The sequence below is a fragment of the Pezoporus flaviventris genome, unplaced genomic scaffold (assembly GCF_033815535.1).
Source record: "Pezoporus flaviventris isolate CSIRO_AGI_PZ_B2104156 unplaced genomic scaffold, CSIRO_AGI_Pfla_v1 ptg000007l, whole genome shotgun sequence".
Classification (NCBI taxonomy): domain Eukaryota; kingdom Metazoa; phylum Chordata; class Aves; order Psittaciformes; family Psittacidae; genus Pezoporus; species Pezoporus flaviventris.
In genome coordinates, this window is record NW_026892555.1 from 55,517,389 (window position 1) to 55,531,742 (window position 14,354).

The window sequence follows — 14,354 nt, forward strand, 5'->3', positions numbered from 1 at the left end:
AACAGATTTGACTTGGGGAAGATCAATGTAATTTGTTTCCAATGAAAAATCGAGAAAAGCAGTGAGAAAAAAAGTGAAAACTAAAAAAGCACCTTCTGTCTGTCCTTTCTTCTTCCCAGGCTTAAGTTATTTCTTCTCAAGTCCTACATTTTCTCCTCCAGCTTCCCCAACCCCATCCCATCAGCAGATAAGCTCAATTGTTAACAGTATTGCACCTAGCCTACATAGCAAGTGAGCTTTCCCCTTTCACCCTTTTACTCATGCTTTGATTGTTCAATTTCCATTCAGGCTTAATCAAATTGATTGTCTTAATTGCATTGACAGGCAGAAATTTGACTCATTGTATGACAGTTTAGAACTTATCTAAAATTATAAAAGATTTCTCTGACATCAGCATCAGTAAACTATCCAAAACAAGTTTAGGCAGCTGTGCAACTGCTCCAAGGGTGCAAAGTCATTCGTCTTTCTGCCTGTACTTATCCTTCCCCACCATGGTGAGGTACAACACTCTGTCGAGTATTAAAAGTATTAAAGGATACTTGGAGCTGTCTGCCCCAAAGATAAACAAGCTGTGCTCATGATTCTGGATTATGCTTATAGAGTCTGCGAAGAGGAACAATGATAAAACCTCATTTCCAAATAAAATGATAAACATCTTGAATGATTTTCTTTTTTCTTTTTTAGGAAAGAAGCATAAAATAATATTCCAGAGAATGATTTTTAAAGCAATTTTGAAAACAAAAAGGATATGATGAATTTCTGTGCAAGGCAGCTGAAAATGCATAGACATGTAAGAAAAGAAGTTTGGTGGTCTGATATATTTTGTAATTGCATCTTTTTGAAAGGAGAATTTTCAAATGGCATATTCATCATGTTTACCACTGCTATCAGGAGGAAGTTTAAATTCAGGATGTATTTATTCTATAGATTGAAGACAACGCAATTTTACATTCAACATAATAGTACTTGTTTTCTTTGACTTGGAATCAATGAAATTTTACTTTTTTCATAGGAATATATTTAGTTGTTTTGCACTCCAGTTGTATCTTTTCCATGGATAAACTTCTTATTGTGTACATAGATGATGCTAAATAAAAGTGAAGTAGAGTAGCTACTTAGAACACATAAAAAAGATAAAAACTCTATACTTAACAAAGTTGAAAATTGTTGGAAATGCTTCTGTGAAAAAGTTGCCCTATCACAGAAATTATAATGTACTTGCATTCAATGTCCTTGTAGAAGCAACGAAAGCCAAGAAATCCAAGACTGTATGCATAATTTCAAAGACAAGAACTACATAAAAATAGCCTAGGGGACTTCAAAAAGTGTGAAAGAATGTTGGCATGATTAAATTGTTGAGTCATAGAAAACACTTAATTCAGGAAGGCATTGTTCAAAAAACAGTGAAATTGTGTGCAAATGAGGAAAATTAAAGGAGCAAAAAAAATTCCAGCAGGTTAAATATAAAAGACAGGCAAAAAAAAGAGTTGGAAAAAACTTTTCAAAAGCCATAAAAGCCATCAATAAATTCTTACCTAAAGGCAACAGAGGCAGGAAACCTGCACAGACGTGAAAAAAAGCTGTCTGGGAATATAAGTGTTGAAGAAATTGAAGAAGTTGTGATGCCTCAAAGGACTAGTTGTAAGTTGGATGGCTGGCAAGAGGATTTCCAAACCTATCTAAGTGAACAGCAACAAATTGCCACTACGTTTTTCACTTTCAAAAGAGTGGGAGGTTGCTCCTTAAATGCTGGTAAGTCAGTGACTAGGACAACCTATCTGAGATGTAGGAGACCTCTTCAAATATTGTGTCTCTGATGCAATATCAGCTCATGAGGCTGCATATTAGACACTTGGCTACAAAGCATTCTATCTTTCATATACTTAAACTGAATGAACTTCAAATGTCAAAATGAGACCATCTTGTGGTTGCTGAATAAATACTTTTGTCATTTACAGAAGCTCTGAGATGATGATGGAACGCTGCATCAGAAAACCTAATAGTGATATTAATAGCAAAGAGGTAAGATACACATTTTTAACTTTTGAGCACAGCTAGGTAGTAGGTAGATTTGCTGTGAGGTCTCTTTGGCACTATGCTTCAGCATAATTTTCCCATGGATATGAAGTTGATAGTCAAAACCCAAAGGCTTCATAAATAGTTGAAAGAATTACATGTTAATATCCTATGAAATTAAAGAATTATTTGTAGAGAGGAGATAAAAAATACTGATTGCAATGTTATATAAAGCCCTAGTATTTGGAAAATATCACCTTCTGCATGAAAAAGTCTGTATAACTGACTATTATCACAGAACATTTTAGGTAATGACATTCTCTATAATGGAGTTAGTATCACAAAAAACATGATCCATTTCCCATAATTTTAATGACAAAAAAATGGGGGGGGGGGGAAATATTTCTAATCTTTCACATTAAAGATATGGAATATAGAGATGTCAATCGCCTACCAATTGCTTAGACACACATGGATGTTTAGCTTTGCTGCTAGGTTTTTAAACAAAAATTTTCTAAGACTCTGCTGAACAATGGAACACCACCATGCTTAAGGCAATGTGTCAAAGGGGGTCCTTAATGTGTTACCTTTTTGAACATCAAGAAGAAGTACATAAAGCAGCAAAATATTTTGTGCTGTGCTGCTATTACAGCTTTCATATGGGAAAACAACCTTTGCCTAACAAGACTAAGAAGTGTTGAAATTAAACAAACACAGATGACAATATTAATTATTTCAGTAATATATCAGAAAAAAAGAAATAGTTTTGAAACAGTCCGGTAATAAACAAGTGCAAGTAGCACTAATTAATGTCTTGGAAGAATGAAGCAAGGAAACAGCAAAACTTCCATATCTGACAGTGACACTTATATCCAAGATTAATATGAAATTTGTATCCATGTAATCCTTACAGCTGTTTATTTAAATTAAATGCTTCACCACTGAAAATATTTCAGAGTAGCATTGAATATACCTTTACAGAAATCTTCTGTATTAAGCAGCATTGCAACATTTTTTGTCTTGTTTTTTTTAAATTAAATAAAAAGGGCCAGTAAAATAGTAAAGCATTAATTAAGAAAAAAAAAGTTGAAAGTACAACAGAGGAAAAAATATGTACATATTTTTTTAACTACTTATGCTGTCAAAGCACGTATCTTTCTCCAAAGCTGCTTAGCTTTCATTCACTTCTTATGTGTTGTGTTTCTAAATGTTTCTGCAGAGAGGTTAGCATAGTTTTGCAGGAATCATTTTTTTTAATGAACAGGTGTGATTTTAAGGACAGCCGTGTTCACATGCAGCCTATTGGAAGTGAAGTGATAGGTGATAAGAGATAGGGCAACTACTATACCAAAAATAACTTCTACAGAAGCTATTCTTGTTACTGTCTGTGTTCTCTCAGCACAGGCTTTTCACATAAGGACTCATATTTATATGAAGAGTAAAAATTTGCTTCAAATAATAAGAAATCAGCTCCTTGCCTGATACTTTAGCCCAATCATCCATCAGTTATAGACAAGATATATCAATCCAGAGCTGCTATAACAACAATTATCAGGAAAAAAAAAAAAAGTTTAAATATTTTTTTCATGTACCATATCTGTAGAAGAATCCAATGGCCAAAAATTTGACACAAGTAGGTTATCAATTTGAAAAGTACTTATTATTTACAATAAAGCCAATGTAAGAAATTCAGATATTTGAATTAAAACCAATTTTGTTATTTAAAACACTCCTATTGAGAGAAGCAGAGTATGAAATTAATGTGGAAATACAACATTTCATTCCATTTTTTGACCCACAGGTAAAGTGACCATTATTCAGAGGCCTCTGGTATATAACACCAGCCTGTGTAAAAGGAACTGAGATGATTATTGAGGGAGATAGAATCATTTACACATAGAATTATAAAATCATGGGGTGGTTTGGGTTGAAAGGGACCTTAAAGATAATTTAATTCCAACCCCCTAGCTATGGGCAGGGATACCTTCCACTAGGCCAGGTTGCTAACAGCCCCGTCCAACCTGTCCTTGAACACTTCCAGGTATGGGGAATTCACAGCTTCTCCGGGAAACCTCTTCCAGTGTCTTGGCACACTCATTGTAAAAATTTTCTTCCTTATATCTAATATAAATCCACAATCTTTCAGTTTGAAACAATTGTTCCTTGAAATGTCACTACAGGCCCTTGTAAAAAAGGTCTTTCTCCATCTTATAAGCCACCTTTCTATAGTGAACGGCCACAATAAGGTCTCCCTGCAGCCTTCTACATCTCCAAGTTAAACCCTATCTCTGTAACACAGAATCATAGAAAAGTTAGGGTTGGAAAGGACCTTAAGATCATCAAGTTCCAACCCCCCTGCCATGGGCAGGGACATCTCCCATTAAACCATGTCACCCAAGGTTCTGTCCAGCCTGAACACCGCCAGGGATGGCACATTCACAGATTCCCTGGGCAGCCCATTCCAGTGCCTCACCACCATTACAGTAAAGAATTTCCTCCTTATATCCTAAAGTAAGGTGCATAATGCAAATAAAGTCGTAATGTAGTCCATAAATGGTATCTCACATGTGAAAGCAGGTCACTCCAGATGACTAGGACTCTTAAGATCCCAAACTGCCTAGTAGCAAATCTGACAACAAACTGTGAAATCATACTTCAAACACTAAACATAAGGACTAGCGTTTAAAAGCACCCTATATGTCAATATCTGTCCTGTATACTTCCAAAGTACAAGGGCTGCATTAATCTTCCAAAATTTCCTTACAAGTTACTATTACGATGGCACAGATATAACTGTAGGGGACTGAATATACATGTGATAGACTTAATAATAAACAGGTTGAAAACCTCTTGAAAGCTTTTGCGTAGCCAGTGTTAGTCCTCATAAGGGACCTTACTATGTGCCTGCAATTATGAGTCTATTAGCCCAGGGGAATTAAAGGAAATTAAGTTTGAAATGTGTGAACTGAACCAGACCATATGGACTCCCCAAAGATATTTTCCTTACCAGACACACAGTTTTCGTCTCCCTTGACAGCTGAGAAACAAATATGCTGGTTCAATTACCACCTAGGAGCAGTATACAAAATGAACCAATGGAAATGTATAAGCAGTTCAAACAACATTCAGATTCACAGTCACTACAAGTCCATGAAGATCACTGTTCACAAAGGCCATTCTTCATAAAGATCACTTTTTATCACTGTCCATAAAGTTCACTTTTTTCATTACCTATTAAATAACTTCTGTAGAACTTTCCAGTAAGTTTTGAAGCATGGGAGTATTTTGATTCCATCTGAAATTTCTGTCATGCGCAATGTCTATCTATATAATGATTCAGTACATTGACACATTTAGTTGTGCAGAAAGTGTTAGACTTTCATGGGTCTTTCTTGATAAATCTTCTGCATAGAAAGAAAAATAGTTAAAGAAACTATAGATTAGTTTTATTATACACAAAGCAAAATAGAATCAATTCTCAGGATAATTATACTCGGCTTACCCAAGTCACTGTGAGCTTGAGTAGCTATTTTAACGACACAAAAATTTATGATAATTTTCCCCTGTACTTACATAAAAATAAATGTTATATTTATGCAATAAACTCTTATATTCTTACCACTTAAAAAAAAAAACAACAAACACCTCAAACCAAACCAAAAAAACAACAAACACACCAAAACAACACAAACCCCCAAAAAATACTTACAAGGAATTGTAGAATTATATTAAAAAATGAAGGTTTTAGTGTCATTTTATAATGGCACATACAAGGAATACATAAACAGTAAAATACATATTTCTAAGAAGATAATGAAACGTACATCGTTTTAATAAGACCCAGTGATTTCTGGACATCTACCAGTGGCAAAACAGAAGCTATGACTTTCATTCATCTCTTTCAAATTAAAACACCCAGCTCTGGGCTACTCACTTTGTGTAGAAAAATTAATTAAATTAGACATTGCAGTATACCTCATGTAAAAAATTTGGTTTACTATTTTTAGCAATTCCTGTATTGACTGTATGTGGCAAAAGAAAAGCTATATTCTGCCACCATTAGTTGTACTAATAAGAAATAATTTTGGCAGAGGATATGAAATTACTTACCATCTGACTCAGTAAGAACCCTTATAAACAAGAATGTCAGAATTTGATTGTCAGTTATATGCTTGCAAACATAGTGGAAAATTCAAATTAACACAACTAAGGAAAAATATATTCTCAAATGTGTTCATGAACAAGCCTGAGGTATATTTTGGGCTTTTGTTACAAGTATTAATTTTAATTCAGTATGATCATTTAAATTAGTTTTCAAGAAAAAAATAAAATACCTTTTAAAGAAAGCTTAGGAGTTTTGGAGTATTACACTGTTTCTAACAGGTGGCTTCCCACTTTGACAAAATCTTTGCCTTCCTGTTGGAAAACACAACCAATGTGTACCTTATTGAAACAAAATTGCTTCTGCTTTAATGACTGAAGATCTCACAGCTGTTCACATTAGGAAGGTCTGTGGAGATAATGGACTGAAATAGTGAAAGAAAGAATGAAAAATAATAAACTTTAATCCATTCTCAATTCCAGAAAAACAACATATACAAAAGGATAGAAATATATATTTTAGTGTGAGGTAGCTCAGATAGCTTCATAAGATATAAGATTTAAACTGGGAAAACTGCCATTTTACAATGATGCTAAGTAACAATTTCTCTATGCTAGATAAGCGCAAATCCATATAAATTATTCTGTTTAAACAAAACTCATAAGGGATTTGATCTGGGCACTGATGTTATTCTTCAGTTCACCAAACCTCCCCATCTCACATGTAAAATATGTCCATGATGCTCCTTGTTTTCTTGTAAGGAAGATTACAGTTAATCAAACATGGCTACTTAATACCAGATAGCTTCACCTGGAAGCTTCTAACTCTAAAAAAAATACCCAACCAAAAATCTCTTCATAATGTCACCATCTAAGGCTCCTGCTGCTACAGGTACCAAGAACACTAGTAATCATTGATGTCTGTTGTTCTTGTTTAGCCACAAATCATAATTTTTAAGGTCTCTGATGTTCAACTAATGGGATGTATTGGGAACCAGCAGGGAAACACTGGTAAAATGCCTGAAAGAAAGTAGGACATCTGCCAAAGTGCCTCTGTACCAATGATTGCAGCATAGGTATCAAGCAGGAGGAGACGTAAAACACTCACTATGACTGAAAATTGGTGGGATGAATCACATAACTGGATCATTGAAACTGATAGCTGTAAACTGTTCAGAAGAGTCAGGGAAAGAAGGAAAGTTGAAGGGGTTGACCTCTGTGTAAGAAAAACATGTATTGACTGCACAGAGGTGCCTTTGCAAAATAGCAATGAACAGGTTGAGATCTTATGGGTAGAAAATAGGGGCCAAGCCAGCAGGGGAATCTCTTAGCTGGTGTTTACTACAGGACACCTGCCCAAGAGGATGTTGACAAAGCGTTCTTTCTTTAACCACAGGACACAAGAAGTTTGCATGCTGTGGAGAGAGTCAAGGATAATTTTTTAATTGAGGGGGTAGACAGCCCGTCCAGACGAGAAGTGTTACCTCATGGAATAGCTAATTACGGATGCCAAGGTTGGTGGCAGCCCTAGCTGCAGTGATGATTCCCTGGTGGAATTCACAATCTTGAGGAATATGGGCCAGGTGAAAAGTAGATTCAGGACCCTGAGTTTTAGGAAAGTGAGCTTTCAGTTGTTTAAGGGATTAGTGGATGGGGCTCCGGGAAACTGTCCTCGGGAAAAAAAGATGCTGAACAGAGCTGGCAGCTCTTTAAGGAGATGTTTTTTTTAGAGTACAGCAGTAGGAAAGGAAGGCAAGACATAAGCATGAATCACTGAGGACCTCCTGGTCAAACTGAAGTGTAAGAGGGAAGTGCAAAACCAGTGGAACCAGTGACATATACCCTGGGAAGAATGTAGGGATGTTGCCTAGATATATAGGGATGGGATCAGGAAAGCTAAGGTTTATTTGGAGCTGAATTTATCAGGGAATATGAACCATCTACAGGTATGTTGGTCAGAAGAGTAAAGAAAATGCACCCTTCCTGATAAACAAGACAAGAGAGTGAAGGTTGAGTTTTGCCTCAGTTTTCACTGGTGATCACTCTGTCAAGTACTTGAGCCTGAAGGCAGGGCACAAAGTCTCTCCCATTGTAAAAGACCAGGTTCAAGACCACCTGGGGAATCCAAACCTACATAAATCCATGGGACCTGATGAGATGCATCCCAGTGTCCTGAGGCAACTGGCTGATGTACTTACTAAAACATTCTCCATCATATGAGAAAAGTCATGTCAAACAGGTGAAGTTCCCTGTGACTGCAGAAAAGGAAATATTGTACCTATTTTTAAGAGGATAATAAGGGGACCCTGGGAACTACTGGCCAGTCAACTTTACTCCAGTCCCTGGTAGTACATAGCAGGTACTCCTGGAAGATGTGTTGAAACACGTGGAAGACAGGGAGATGATGAAAGACAGTCAATATGGTTTTACCAAGGGCAAATTTTTTGTGTTTGACTAAACTAGTGGCCTTCTATGATGGAGTGACAAACAGCAAAGAGCTACAGCTGTCACCTGCCTCGATTCCCGTGAGGCTTTTGATACAGTCCCTCACAGAATTTTTGTCCCTAAATCAGACAAATATGGTTTTGATGAATAGATAAGTGTCCTGGGTTCAGCAGTAGCAGTCATGTTGAACCCAGGACAATAAGGCATTAAATGGATGGCTGCACTCAAAGACTGAAGTTCAACAAGACCAAGTTCAGAGTCCTGCACCTGGATGGAGACAATCCACAATGTCAGTACAGATCGGGGCATGAATGGATTGAGACCAGCAGCACAGAGAAGGACTTGGAGATACTGATACATGAAATATTAGATATAAGCTAGCAATGTACACTTACAGCCGAGAAAGCCAGTCATATTCTGGGCTGCATCAAAAGAAGAGTGACCAGCAGCACGAGGGAGGTAATTTTCCCCTTATACTCTGCTCTCATGAAGTACCTGCAGCACTGCATCCAGCCCTGGGGTCAGTAGGAGTTTTTTTTTATATAAAACTCAATTTTTATCTGAATGAAAATAAGATAATTCAAAAAACTTTGTCTTCATTCTTTGAGCCTAATGACTGTATAAAACTGAGAAAAGAATATTAAACAGAATATTCTGAAATCAATATGTTTGCCCTCTCCAGGATGTAGAGATACATAATTCTTCAAAGCATAACAGAACATATCCTAAAATATATGCCACATTTTCTAAACTATAAAGGCTTGGTCTTTTGGTTATTTTTGTGGGTTTGCTTGTTTGGTTGGTGTTTTTTTTGTTTGTTTGCTTTTATATAAAGTTAGAAAATAGAATCATAGAATAATATAATAGTTAGGGCTGGAAAGGACCTTAAGAACATCAAGTTCCGACCCCCCTGCCATGGGCAGGGACACCTCACACTAAACCATATCACCCAAGACCTCATCCAACCTGGTCTTGAGCACTGCCAGGGATGGAGCATTCACAACCTCCCTGGGCAGCCCATTCCAGTACCTCACCACCCCTACAGTAAAGAACTTCTTCCTTATATCCAATCTAAACTTCCCCTGTTTAAGTTTGAACCCGTTGCCCCTTGTCCTATCACTACAGTCCCTAATGAATATTTTCTCCCCAGCATCCCTATAGGCCCCCTTCAGATACTTGAAGGTCGCTATGAGGTCTCTACGCAGCCTTCTCTACTCCAGGCTGAGCAGCCCCAACTTCCTCAGCCTATCTTCATATGGGAGGTGCTCCAGTCCCCTGATCATCCTCGTGGTCCTTCTCTGGACATGTTCCAACAGTTCCATGTCCTTTTTATGTTGAGGACACCAGAACTGCACACAATATTCCAGGTGAGGTCTCATAAGAGCAGAGTAAAGGGACAGGATCACCTCCTTTCACCTGCTGGTCATGCTCCTTTTGATGCAGCCCAGGATACATATTAGGTCATCTTACGTCTTATCAGGTCAGTTTATTTCACTGTTGATGATTATGTTATACAAAATATTTTAGAAAAAGCTATTTTACTATTATGTTTTATACAAAGTGTATATTTTCTTCAATTATGAGTTTTTGTGTTTTTTTATTTTTCCCTCTGCCTGAATTTTAGCTTTTCTAGCATAGAACAATTGATAGAAATCATACAAAGATCTTAGCAATTGGTTTTCATTATTTAAGTTTACTTTTCTAATATTTAGCTGAGTACAGTAATTTTAGAAGGACAAGTTAAACAAAATATAAAAAAACCCTAAGCTAATTACTAAGTTTGGATTTCATTAATATAATTTAATTTTGTTTCTCCAATGTTATGCCTTCCTTATTACAAATCAAAACACTCTTTCACTCTTTCATTGCATTTCTAAAGACCATTTGACTGTAATCCTTTGTAACCCATGCAATATAAATCCATCAGTGATTAACTATAGTCCTTTTTCTGGTTTATAGGCCACATTTGCTGCCACTTTCTTCTGTTGTGATCAAACCAAGCAAAAGATGATAACTGTAAGACAGAAACATAGAGAAAAGTTGTCTTGGGTTCAGCAGTAGCAGTCAATTTTTCTCCTTCTTGGTAGCTGGTGCAGCGCTATGTTTTGACTTCCAGCCTGGGAACAGTGCTGGTGGTACCAATGTTTTCGGTTGTTGCTAAGTGATGTTTACCCTGACCAAGGACTTTGTGAGGTTCATGCTCTGCCAGGGAGGAGGGAAAGCCGTGAGGAAGCAGAGATGGGGTGCCTGACCCAGGCTAGCCAAAGAGGTATTCCATACCACAGCACGTCATGACTGGGGGTTACCCGGAAGGACGCGGGCTTCTGGGTTGGACTTGTTTCTCGGTGGGTGGTATTGTATTCTCTTCCCTTGTTATTTTTCTCTTACCATTGTTGTCATTGGTAGTAGCGGTGGTGATTTGTGTTGTGCATTGGTTGCTGGACTGTTCTTGTCTCAACCCATGGGAGTTGCACTCTTTCGATCCTCTTCCCCGTTCCTCTGGGAGTGGGGAAGGGGAGAGCCTTGGGGGAGGGGGGGTCCTCGATTGCTTCCAGCCCAGCACCACTCACTGAAAGTGAGTGAACAAGCTGTCTGGCTACAGTTTAAACCACGACAAAAATCAAGAGCAGGATCAATTATTTCAATTTGAATCAGGTTATTCTCCCTCACAGAATAGACATTTTTCTCATGTTTAAAGTTTCAATCCTTTTCCCATGTGTAAGGGTCCAGTTGACTTTTCCGCTGTTAGCCGCCAGCCACTCTTTCATCTATAGCCATATTAATTTTCTTATTTCAGTTTGAACACACTCTGCCTTACGTTTTCAGGGTAAAACCAGATTTTGACATGATGGATTCTGTAATTTTCAGTTCTTTTCTCATTTTGCATCTTCAGTTCACCTTTCCTGTGAAGCTTCATTAGCCCTAACATTTTTTATGATGTTTCCAATTAACTATTAGACACTGGGAGACTCAGTTAAATAGTTCAATTTTCCTGCTCCCTGACCACTTAAATTTGGAATATTGGCAATATTAAGAAATCTATTTTGGGTAAAAAGAAGAAATTCTTTCTCAGAAGGAGACATAGTTTTTGGAGAAGGAAAATGAACTATCAAGGAGGAAGGGTCTGAAATGAAAAGATTCAGAAATACTATCATAGAGTTTCTCAATGACTATATTAAAAGGGTAGTGTTGAGATTGCGAATGAAACACTGGTGTGTAGAAGCAGTGAGTCTGAAGTCACTATTTAAAGTCTCTGTCATGTCCCGTCCTAATATACTCAAAGAAGTTGATAATAATCTCGATGGTACACAGACTGAAGTATAACAGGTTTAGGTACATAAATACACAATATTATGCATAAAAAACTATAAAGGCAGATTTGGAGCTCTCTGCGTGTGTGAATATTGTATGTACACATATATGCAGAGACACACATATATTTTACTCATATGTGTCTCTTTCAGTTCTCAATAAAGTTCAACTAACTTTTGAGGCCAGAGTATGGATGACAGGTTGGGAAAAATTACATACATCTTTAATGGACTGGTTTATAAAAATAAGTTGTTTACAATATTTCTAAAACCTCCTGCTCTTTACATATCCTCATTTTAGGATACTTACACCCACTTGTTCATTTGCTTTGCTATTGAACACAAGGATATCTCAAGGTAACAGGTAATGTTTATTAATATCTTTTCTTCCTAAAATCTTTCTTTAACTGACAGATTAAGCTGATAATTGACATTTGTGGGCACTAGGAGTATACTAAAGCTACAGTAAACATGATGATACCATCAAATGTGCCTGCTAACTGAATCCTCATGAGTTTTTGCTAGTAAATCAAGGACTTGACTTTACTGTCAAAATGGGTGAAATTTGCACTAATAGTAGCTTAGCAAATGTTCTGTGTATGCTACTTCACTTTAAAATGCATTACCTGCTAAAAAATGAGAAGAATGTAGTTTATGTCACATTTAATACACTCAAATCTTCATTTCAGTGGGCTTTTAAATTATATAAAGCTAAAGCATTTCTATTAATATGACGGAAAAGCAATCAGGATAGAACTCCTGTAGCGTAGCGCAACGCACTCAGATATTGAAAAATAGGTTACAAACCCCTCTATAATTGGCATTTACTTGTTCATTTGGAGAATAGGCTGTAAATGCACCTGTGAGCTGTAAGAATTTTGTTGTAATTACTATTATTTTTTTTTAAACTTATCACAATGCACATGAATTTGAAAGAAAACACAAATAAGGGATTCTGAGTTCACTTATTTTTTTTTAATCACTTGAAAACTGAACCCAAAGGTATATTTGTTGATCAATGATGAAAGAAGTAATAGTTCTTATGCATATACTGTCACAAACTGAAATGTGAAATTGCATTGACTTATGTAAGTTTGGAATACTATTGTTTTAATTTGATCTCCAGTTACTTTCTCAGCTTTCAAATACCTTTTTTCAGTCATGACTCTCAACATAGATGCTTACTGAAAATATTTGAAGATATGAATTATCAGGTGGTCTTTAAAAAGCTCTGAACACAAAAATGTTGCCTTCATTGGAGTTTTATTTGAAAACCTAAAAATAACAATGTTAAAAAAAAAAGTCCCCTTCCAAAACCCAAACCCCTTTTGTATTTGGGGCGTGAAGCCCTTCCTAGGCCAAAAAAGTTGCCAGTAATCTATATGAAACATGTTCTAGATAACGGACAGATACTAATTTAGTATTGCAAATGTAGCTGGTAATGAATAAGTAATTAACTCTACCTTTTAGGTATATTTTTCAAGAGTGATGCAAATTAGCTGCACCTTAAAAAAAAACAACCACAACGACAACAAAAAAAAAAATAAAAAAAGACAAACAAACAAAAAAAAACAACCCCAAACCAAACAGGGAACATGAATGAAGCTTGTTCTCATATTGTAGAAAATAAACGAACTTAAACTGAGGGACTTACCGTATGAATTATCTCCTGAGTAGTAAATTATGTTTGGTTATGGGAAAAAAAAGAAGACTGGTACTTGCCACTCATTATGTATTACTTAATTATTAATCTAAATCTAAATAACCTGTGTAGATGATGCATTGCTGGTACCTCCTTTTCTCTTGCATGAATAAACTAATAAAACTACTGATCTATATAGTTATTAAAGAATGAGGAATTGTAATTAAGCAGAAAGATTATGTTCATGGTAGTCCTTAATTCTTATTTCTTGGTCTTTTATATGTTGCTTTTGCAGTAGATGGAAAGCTGAGAGGGAAAAAGTTATTGAAAAAAGCAGTGAATAAATTATTTTGGAAAGTGAGCTTCACTGGATGGTGCCATTTAGGGGCAGCTGTAACAACATCACTGGTGTTTTATTAAGCAGTGTTATGATTCAGTCCTAACTGTGACAGTATTCGTTCTTTTCAGGGTATATACTGAGAACTGCTTTATTTTTCTGGGTGCATCTGCATATGATGGAATAACTATTGAAATTTAGTAATATTTTTAACTAAAATCTGAACCGTATTTTACATTCAATCATTTATGCAATTACATTGTCCAGTGGGAATGATATTTTGCATTTGAAAGAAATATAAATAATACCTTGGAGTAAAAAGTGAAAGAAAACAGCTTTAAAGACAGTCATTCAACTTCATGTTTTAGAAAAAAAACAAAAAAAAAAAAACAAACACCCCCCCAAAAAACAAAAAAACAACAACAACAACAAAAAAAATAACAAAACCCCATAATATAAAAATATACTATTTTGTAAGCATAAATAAACTTTTAAATTTATG